This window comes from Lycium barbarum, chromosome 5, assembly GCF_019175385.1.
Source record: "Lycium barbarum isolate Lr01 chromosome 5, ASM1917538v2, whole genome shotgun sequence".
In the NCBI taxonomy this organism is placed as follows: domain Eukaryota; kingdom Viridiplantae; phylum Streptophyta; class Magnoliopsida; order Solanales; family Solanaceae; genus Lycium; species Lycium barbarum.
Window position 1 is genome coordinate 57,509,884 of NC_083341.1, and position 10,750 is coordinate 57,520,633.

The following is a 10,750-nucleotide window of genomic DNA, read 5'->3' on the forward strand; positions in this document are numbered from 1 at the left end:
ATATGTTCGTGATAATTGTTCCATAATGTTAATCGGAGGTTTACTGACCTTATGTCACTCCGATGCATTTAGAAATGTGTACTTGGGTAATGTTTTATGGGACATGAATAAAGTGCTAGCCGAGGATCCTCAATACGGTATTTGATGCTAGAAAAGAGGCTTGTGAATTATCTCCGAATTTAGTTAATGTTCAGTCAAACGGTAAGAGGTCCGTATGGCCCAGAACTGTGCTTCTAAGACTTATGTGATCGCGTATGCTATAACGGACAGGTGAAGACCACGAGAAGTGGATAGAGATTACTCTCGAGGGGGGGGGGGGTGCGCAGGTCATGATGTTGATTACGTTTACCACTGGTTTACGACCAGTTGGGCAGCTATGTATTTATCACCATGCTATGGCTGGTTGGGCAGTTGTTACCACTGAGCTACAGTTGATTGGGCAGTTACCACTGATTAGTCGGGCAGTTGCGCTTTACCATCGGGCGATAATCGGACGGGCAATTACCACCGGGCTACGACCAATCGGGCAGTTACCACTGGTCAGTTGGGCAGATAGCAGTAGGATTAGATATGATATGTAGATCAAGATCACAGTATTATATATAGCCGTAGTTAAAGATATTAAAGTATAAAGAGGCATGCGTACTAGATTCTCATTAGTAAGTCAGATGTACCAAGTTGATTCTTATTCTTCTTCTTTGCAGCATATATTTATTGTGCTATATTTCCGCCTTACATACTCGGTACACTACTCGTACTGACGTCCTTTCTTGTGGACGTTGCGTTCATGACCATAGGTGTAGTCAGACAGGACGAGGATCTTCCCCAATAGGATGCTTTCAGGTACCAGTTTTGATTGGTGGGCTCCACTTCTTCCTGGAGCATTGTTGAGTCTGGGTCGTATATGTAATTTGTGTTAAGAGTATATCAGGGGTCCTGTCCCGACTTGTATATTTCAGTCATGTTCATAGAGACTTTGCAGACTGTTTCTTGTATACAGCCTAGTTATGTTTTGTCGATAGTTATGTCGGCTTCGTGGGCTCATTGTATATATATATATATATATATATATATATATATATATATATATACTTAGGCACGATAGTATGTTTGTATTTAGCCCCTTGGTCTTATTTTGTTTCTTGAAACATAGAGAATGTGAGTTATAAGTTGGTTCGCTCGGTTTCTGTAAGATGCCGGGTGCCAGTCACGCCATACCAAGGTTGGAGTGTGACAGAAGATGAGACAAACAAGTATTGGATCATGAGTAGGCCTTGTTAAAAGATGGAAATATGACAATAAAGGAATTGGAAACTACCTCAAAGGGATATTACACTAGCGGGCCGATAAGATGTAAGGACGATTTGATGATAAACATAATCAGTCAGTCATGTGCATGACTAAGTAAAGATTGAAAGGGAGTATACTAAGGACTAAATTACTCAGAAATTGAAGATAACAATGTAATAGGAAGTTCAGAAATGAAGAAGCAGAGAAGGATTGATTATGATGGTATTCGAGGTGGATAGTAAACTAAGATAAAAGTTAAGTGAAATAGCCACTGCGAGCTAGTTGTGTGGATACAAAATTCCAGCATCACAGAACAATTAAGAAAGCATTGTACAGGGAAGCCTTAAAGGCAAAAGTATTCGAGCCAGAATCTAGTAACATCTTGTAGATAGAAGGAAGTGGAGTTATCAATTGAGAAGGACTAAAATAAAAATGAACTATTCAGAGGAACGCGATTATTTGATGATACAGTATTCTTTCTCACCTTGAGATAAGTGGGTAAGTAGAGCACATTTTTCCGACGTCCAAGGATACGTCATGAGCATGTATATTAGAACCTTGAAGAAAATTAGGATGACCAGTTAGTGTGGATTGAATTTGCACATGGTATTAGTCATCGTTCCAATATCTATATGGCTCATATAAAGTTCTATAAGAATGGGAGAATGTCAGATTGTTTGAAAATTGGAATCTCATTCTGAAGAAATTTACGAAAAGTAATAAGGAAGGTAAGTATGACCCTTGGATATCTTAGACTTCGCAAAATGATAGTTGAAGTACCTACTAGATTTACCCTCAAAATCGAAATCTGTATATTCAATCTTTTACATGTCTATGCTTCGCAAGTGTATTGAGAAATCCCCCCATAGTTGTACCAATTGATGATATTTGGAGTGCAGAACAATTATCGTATGGAGGAGTCCCTACTACCCTCTCAGATCGCCAAAGTTCTAGGATTGTGGATTAAAAACCAGAGATGTAGCCTTGGTAATAGTACTATGAAAGAATGTGAAGGTAGAAGAGTTGACTTGAGAAGTTAGGAAAGATATGAGATCCAAGTATCCGTATTTGTCTCCATTACAAAAGAAGATCTAGATTGAGACATTACAACCTTCAGGTTGGTAGTACTACAACTTCAGAGGAAGCTCTACCAAAACTTCCATAAGATCCCTGAGAGTTTAACATTCGAGGATGAATGTTTTTAAAGGGGGGAGAATGTTACACCTCGAAAATTTTCGTGTGGTTTGCGTCGTGAGTAAACTAACATAAGCTCAGAGAGGTCATGGAACCCTTATGAGGTTCAGGAATACCCTTAACAAGTGTTAAGCAAGTGTCTAAAGGTTCTGGGATCAAGCAAATTGAAGAAAATAAATTTGTCAAAACTTTGGCAGAATTTTGGACAGATATTTTGGGTCAATTTTAGAGAAGTATATCTGCTAGTATATCATGAGTTTTGAGGTGGAACAAATCCTAAATTGAAGTTCATGAAGTCTAGTTTCCAATGCAACAAACCGCTCATCGGCTTGACATCGGAGTAGAGAGTTATGGACGTTAAACGTTAGGCCGGCGGAGCAGAGGTGCGCCCAGCTACAGTGCGCGAACACACTGCTACATTGCGCGAACATTCTAGGTTGGTGGAACCGACCTTGGCAAGTATAAAAGGACCCTTTTGGACATTTTTTTGATCATTTTTCCAACTGTAGACCATTCCACAACATACATACATGTTCCTACAAGTCCATATGCAAATTTTGTTCATAAAGTGTTAAAGTTAGCCATCAACGAGGCTCGGAAAGTGTATAGGATTTTTTAGCTCTTGTTCAAAACATCAAGTCTTGAAAGGACAAAGGAATCTATTGAACATAAATAAGATTTCAAGATCTTCCAACTTTGATTAGGTAAGGATACTCTCTATTTTTGATATTATGAATGGTATTATGGAGATTTAGTTGAGACATTGGGAAAACATCGTGTGGGATGTTTTATGGAGTATTTTGGTATTGTTGATGAAGTTGATAATATTAGTGTTGCTATTATTGTTATTTTGTTGGTATTGTGATTTCGGGCTAGGGATATAAACAGGGGAGATGCTGCCCGAATTTCAGCAGGTTCTAAAAGGGGTTTAATTTGGAGGCTTAAGATGAGCATATGATGATAAGCCTAACAATAGTATGAATTCTCTTGAATGTAGATTTACGAGCTTGGGAGAATAATCGTTAAGTAGTTAAAGAGACCTAAAAGGTATGTTACGGCTAAACCATTTCTTTCTAAGGAATGATTCTTTTCTTATGAACCCATACATGTTTTCCATAACGTCCTTATTCCCAAAAAGCTAGAAGGTCATGATTCTCAAAGTTCTTATGATGCCAAAAATAGACATTTTCTATGATGATAATGATGATGATGATCCCATTTTAGAGATTCCAAAGCTTATGGGTTTGATGCTATTATGAGATTATTGAGTTTATTTCATGATTTTCTTGATTTCATTCATTATTTTTTATCTCACCTTATGATAATTGTTCCTTCAAGGTGAGATATAGCGATGATGATTGTTCCATAAGATAATCGGAGGTTACCGACCGTACGTCACTCTGATAAAATAGTAACTTTTAGTTCAGCTCTCATGCATGCTACTTATATTATATATGTATATATGATATGAGAAAAGATGACGTTGTTATATACGCGTGTATTATATGTATATGGGGTATGGGAAAAGGGTGACGGCATTATTTACGCATAACCACATGAGCAGTTGGCATACTATGATATAGTACCGGACGCGGGATATATGGATATATAATGATGATATAATATATTTATTGATCGGGCTATATATATATATATATATATATATATATATATATATATATGAGAAATGTTTTTGTGAAAAGGCTAAGTATGCATGGTATCCTTCTAAGAGGCATTCAGATGTATAGGTTATTTCTTTATTTCATGTTATGTTCCCTATCTCTTGTTATGTTGCTACTCATGCCTTAGATACTCATTATATCGCTCGTGCTGACGTCCTTTCTTGTGGACGCTGCGTTCATGCCCGCAGGAAAGCAGGGTGACGGATCTGATCCTTAGGGGCTTCATCCACAGAGTCTCAGGAGCGTTCCATTTGTTTTGGAGCTGTAGTTTATTGGTCTTACTCTTTTGTGTATATAGTTGGGCATGGCGGAGTCTTGCCCCGTCTTCATGGATTCCTGTATTCTAAATAGAGGCTCGTATACAGATGTGTGTAGCTAGAAGTCCCATATCGTTATCAGTTCATATTGTTGTATTATATTTTGGCAGCCTTGTTGGCTTATGTTTGTGGGCATAGTTATTGATGATTATATATATAGTGATATGTCTTTATCTTGTGATATATGCCCTTACAGATTATGATACCCATGAGCTATTTTTGTGGTCCACCTAGAAATGATTATGAGGTGTATGTTCAAAGGTGCTCGGTGGGTTAGCTCCGGGTACCCGTCATGACCCTCCGGTTCGGGTCGTGACAAAATCACCCACATTCATCTATACCAACACATAGACTGTCTCATCTCTTTTCTTTAAAAATAAGTTGAACTTCCTATGTTAACCCTACTTAGGATCATAATCAATAAGCTGACAATGCATTCAATAAAAAAAGGAAAGGGAAAGGGATTTTCAAAAGCACTCCGCACACACTTCTTTATAGTGAACATAGCACCTTAAGACCACATGAACCAACAAAACCAATAAGTGATTCAAGCAGCCTACTTCCTAAATGAACTCCATAATAACATTTACATTAATTCCTATTGTGTTTGTGTTAATTAAATTAAGGTTCACCTTTTATGTGCGCAGCCAAGAAAAGAATGGATTTGGGAGCCTCTGTGCTTCCAAACCTGCAACCCAGCAACACACACATGAAAAAATAAGCAAAGTAAGGACCAAATATTAACTAACAAACCCCAACTATTTAATCTAGGTTCTTAAAATTCTTTTACGAAGAAGTTTTTCCGAATAAAATGAATTTTTCAACTTCATTTTTTCTCAAATTTCTCAATATATTTTTTGCTATTTTTTTTTTCACCTTCCAAAGTTGTTCTTGTAAGAGGGTTGGGATTCTCTTTATAGAACCCCAAAGTTCAACTGAAACCAAAACAATAATGATGTGGGACAAACATTTTTTTTAAATCAAACTCAGTAACACCCAATCAACGACCCAGATATTAAGGCAAGCCAGCACACGGTCAGATCTGGCCCTTTTTGGGTCGATCTGACCCAATAAGCACGAACCAATAGTAATAACGCAAGAAAAATAAACTTTAAAATAAAAATAATGGCGATCTTGGCTAAAAAATTGAAAAAATAGGTAAAGTAAGGATTCGTTACCATAATGGGTAATAAGAACAGGAAAAACGAGTAATACTTTAACCCTTTCATCACAATAAGCATGCAAATGTTGTGCGTGTCAGCCTAGGTCTGTAAATATGCCATTTTAGGCATGAGAGAGGTGGGGAAAACCTAGGAGGCTACTAGGGTTTCATGAGAAAGGAAAGAGAGAGAGAGAGAGAGAGAGGTAGGGGGAGAGGGGAGGAGGGGGAGGAGAAAGAAAAATGAAAAATGAAAATGGAGCGTGGTGGGTGGGGGGGGGGGGGGTATGCTGATTGTTTAATTAAAACGGATTGAGCCGGGTCACAGCCTGGCCTGGGCTGGACTCTGTCTAAATCTGAATTTAATTTAAATGGGGCCTTAACTTCATGTATACACCAAGTGTATACATATACATATATATGTGTATATTTGGTGTATACATTGGGTATATCTAATACTTAAAAACAAATAATTAGAAAGAAAAAATAAAATTGGAGAAAATTTTAATTACGGGAAAAATTAGGCCCTAATTATAATTTTAAAATCGCTCAAGTTGGTAATGGGCCAGAAATGGCCTTAATTAATTATCCTAGCATAATTATTTTAATTATGGCCGTTTTCACAATTTTTGGAAGTTAAATTAAACATATTATTTCAAATAAAATGTTAACAGGTTGATTTTGCAAAACAACTGTAATTTCTTTATATTATGGACTGCCTAAATTAATTATGGCCAAGGCAAAAATATATCTATATAAAGGCTCAATTTTGCAATAATTATCACTTAATTAATTAATTATCCTAATTAAAACATTTAAGGGAAATTATGCCTATTTTATAAAAATCAGAAGTTAAAAAGGTTAAATAGTTAATTGCTTTAAATTATTAAATTATTCAAATTTTCAAAGATAAAATAAAAAGAAAAGAAGCATTTGCAAAATAATTTTAAATAATTAAATAATAACTCTTCCTCTATCTCTCATTTTCTTTTTAATTAAATTTAACAAAATATCATGAAAATGCTCATTAATCTTTAAATAAAATTTATGATGCATCAAAATACCATTTTGTTAATTGAAGAGGAAGAAATATTAATCTGGACAATTTATAAAAATCACTTAAGGTTTTTAAAAATGCTCAGCTCATTTATTTATAATCTGGGGATTCTGAGTGATTGAAATAAATTACGGGAGGTCAAAAATTAGGTGTCAACAACTGCCCCTTCATGTGGGGTCCGCATGCCCTCGCGTGCACTTCTTTTAGCAATTTCGAGGCCTCTTCGGCATTCACACATCTGAGCAACCCGAGATCAGGGGTCCTTTTGTATAGTACTACCTTGTTAAAAAATAAATCACTGGCCAATCTCTTGATGGTCTTCTTTTGATTTGCCAAACTCTCTGGGAGATACTCCCCTTTTTCCGGGTAGGCCTTAATTTCGGCGTACCATGGTTAGCCATCTAGCTCGACCTCTACATAGGTACAGTGAGCCTGCTCTTCTCTCAGTGTGATCTCTAACAGATCAATGTGGGTGCTCTTAGGGTGTTGGATCATAGACGCTATTGTGTCCAATGCGTATGCGAACTCGTTCTGAGCCCTTGGAGTATGTCTGAAGTCAACACTCTTGAATATTCTGCACAATCTTTGTGCCAGATTCACATATGGGAGTATCTTATCATTCTTACTTGCCCAAATTCCTTTCACTTGATTGATGAGCAAATCGGAGTCCCCGATCACCAACAACTCCTATATGTTCATGTCCAGCGCCATCCTGAGACCTAGGATACATGCTTCATATTCCGCCATGTTTTTGGTATATCTAAAGTTGAGTTTTATGGCCATCAGGTAGTGTTGCGCAATTTCCGATATCAGCACTGCCCTAATGCCTGATCATTTGTAAATGACTGCTCCATCGAAGAACAGTCTCTAGCCCGAATATGGTTCCACCACCTCTTCTTCCACGGCCATCACTTTCTCGTATGGAAAGAAAGTCTGTAATTATTCCAGTTCATCATCCGCGGGACTTTCTGCCAGCAGATCCGCTAGGGCTTGTCCTTTGATTGCCTTTTGTGCTATGTACACGATGTCAAATTCCCTTAGTAGCATTTTCCATTTAGCTAATTTTCCTATGGGCATCGGTTGCCGGAAAATATATCTTAGAAAATCCATTCTAGATATGAGGTGAGTGGTAAACAGTGATAGGTAGTGCCTCAGTTTTTAGGCGATCCAGGTCAAAGCACAATAGTTTTTTTCTACGAGCGTATACCTTGCTTCGGCGGAGGTGAACTTCTTGCTCAAATAGTAGATGGCATGTTCCTTTTTGCCCTCTTCATCATGCTAGGCTAGCATGCACTCGAAAGCTTTCTCTGATACTGACAGATACAGTAACAGAGGACTCCTGGCCTGGGCAGTACCAAGACAGGAGGATTGGACAGGTATCACTTGATCTTGTCGAATGCCTCTTGCACTCCTCTATCAAATTTGCGGGAGCGTCGTTCGTGAGTAACTTGAGAATTGGCTGTATAATCACAGTTGACTGGGTTATGAATCGTCCAATAGAGTTCAACCTTTCCAAGAAGCTCATGACTTCTTTCTTGGTTTTGGAAGGTGGTAGCTCCTGAATTGTTTTAATCTTGGTGGGGTCTAGTTCAATGCCCCTACGACTGACTATGAATCCCAGAAATTTACCTGCGGGCACTCCAAACACGCACTTTGCGGGGTTCGGCTTTAGATTGAATTTACGAAGTCTGTCAAAGAACTTACGCAAATGCAGAGTATGCTCTGAGCTTTCCCTTGATTATATGATGACATCGTCCACATAGACCTTAATCTCCCGATGTATCAGATCATGGAACAGGATAGTCATAGCTCTCATGTACGTGGCAACGACGTTTTTGAGGCTGAACGCTATTACCCTACAATGGTAGACCCCCCAAGGGGTGATGAAGGCTATCTTTTCATCATCTTCTTTGCTCACGAGTATCTGGTGGTACCCGGCGAAACAATCCACAAACTACTGCAACTCATGCTTGGCGCAGTTGTCTATCAGAATGTGGATGTTTGGAAGCGGAAAGTTGTCTTTTAGACTAGCCCGGTTGAGATCTTGGTAGTTCACACAGATTCGAATCTTTTCGTCCTTTTTAGGTAATGGCACTATATTGGCCACCCAAGTGGGGTAGGAGGTCACCTCCACTATTTCGGAATCGATTTGTTTCTCCACTTCATCCTTTATCCTGATACTCATGTCGGGCTTAAATGTTTGGGTCTTTTGCTTAAACGGAGTGAAGCCTTCCTTAATTGGCAATATGTGAGCTACAATTTCAGTGCTCAAACCTGGCATATCTGCATATGACCACGCGAAGACATCCACATATTCCATTAATAGAGCTACGAGTTCTTCTTTTTATGGGGCTTCCAAATGAGTGTTGATTCGTGTCTCCTTGACATCCTCTTCGTCACTGAGATTGATCACCTCAGTTTCATCCATATTTGGATTTTTCTTTTCTTTTAATTATTCCAATTCCTCTACCAGTCCCTCTGGCATCATTGTCAATTCATCGTACTCCTATTGTCCATTTTCCTCGTTCGTTTCACGACACGTCATAGCATTTACGATTGTTTTATTATGGTTACTACTGAAAAGGCAAGGCAAAGTAAAGTTAGGTTTATGATTACTTGTTATGCGTAATTAGTTAGAAGAATCTTTATTATTATTATTATCTAGTAAAAATAGCAGTTTTAGGAGGATCGAGGCTTTTCATTAGTTCAAAACAATTGACTACAACTGCGGTCCTAGTTCAGAAAAACGTCGTGACCATTTCTATTTTTAAACATTACGAAGTAATTTAGAAAAGGTGATTATTCGGGCCTCAGCCGGTGTCACCGTTTTTAGCAAAAGGTTTTCAGAAAAATCCATCTCTCTATCAAGGAGCCAAGAGGGGGATGGATGTCCAATTATTCAGGCGCTCTCCCGACCTCAAGATGTGTATGTTGGATGTCTCCTGACTCTCTTCAATGACCGTGTAGCATCCCTCTTCTTGGAATAGTGACTTAAGACTCCCATCTATTTCTACTTCGTTCAGCGTCGACATCTTTCTGGGGAATGACTGGTAGAGACCCGAAATTGGACGAGGCAAGTTCCTTGTTCTGGGATCTTTCCTTATTGCCCTTGTGAGCTCATCTTTGCTAGGAGTATACCCTAGACCGAGGTGGTAATTTTCTTTTGAGATTGGGACAGGCTCTGTTATCCCTCCAAGGTCTCTTCCTAGACCTTTTCCTGTTTCAAAACTGTTCTTTAGCATGGTGGAGGAAATCATCCTGTAGACTGCCAGCATGGGCTTACCAACATCTTCCTCCACATGAGTGGCCCCAACATATTCCACTATATGAAAGTTTGGCAAGTGAGGGCTCCCTTCGATTATAGGGACGATATTGTAAGGATACTTCTGAATGTCCTTCTCAGCTGCCACCACAATTTTCCGGCCTTGCCATTCAAATTTTATGGCATGATGCAGAGTTGACGGGATTACACCGGCGGAGTGTATCCAGGTTCTTCCAAGGAGCATATTGTAGTTGGCAGAAATTTCCATGACTTGGAACTCTACTGTGAAAGTGGCAGGTCTAACCTGGATCTGTAGGTTTATCTCTCCAAGGGAATCACTTAGGGACCCATCAAATCCCCTGACGTTTGTCCCACTCTGACGAATCTTGCCTATATCGCAACCAAGCTGAGTCAATGTGGTGACAGGGCAAATATTGAGGCCTAATCCATATTGTTACACCTTGAAAATTTCCCCGCGAACGTACAGTGGATAGGCTAACAAAGGGCATAGCCTGTACGATGTTTTAAATAAGAAGGGAACGACGTTTGACGACCCTAAGCAAGATTCCAAAGGCAATTGCAATAAGAGATAGGTTATGCTCCATAATGACTAACTCTAGGTTCTGAAAATGTGGAAAGTTGCAGATTTGCACTTTGGCCAGTTGATCGTAAAATGAAATACGGACCGTAAAGTAGTTTACTAGCCGTAAACTGCCATGTCGTATTTCAACTTCCAAAACTTCAACTTTCTGTCAAATGCTTGAATGGTTAAAGACGACTTGAAATACG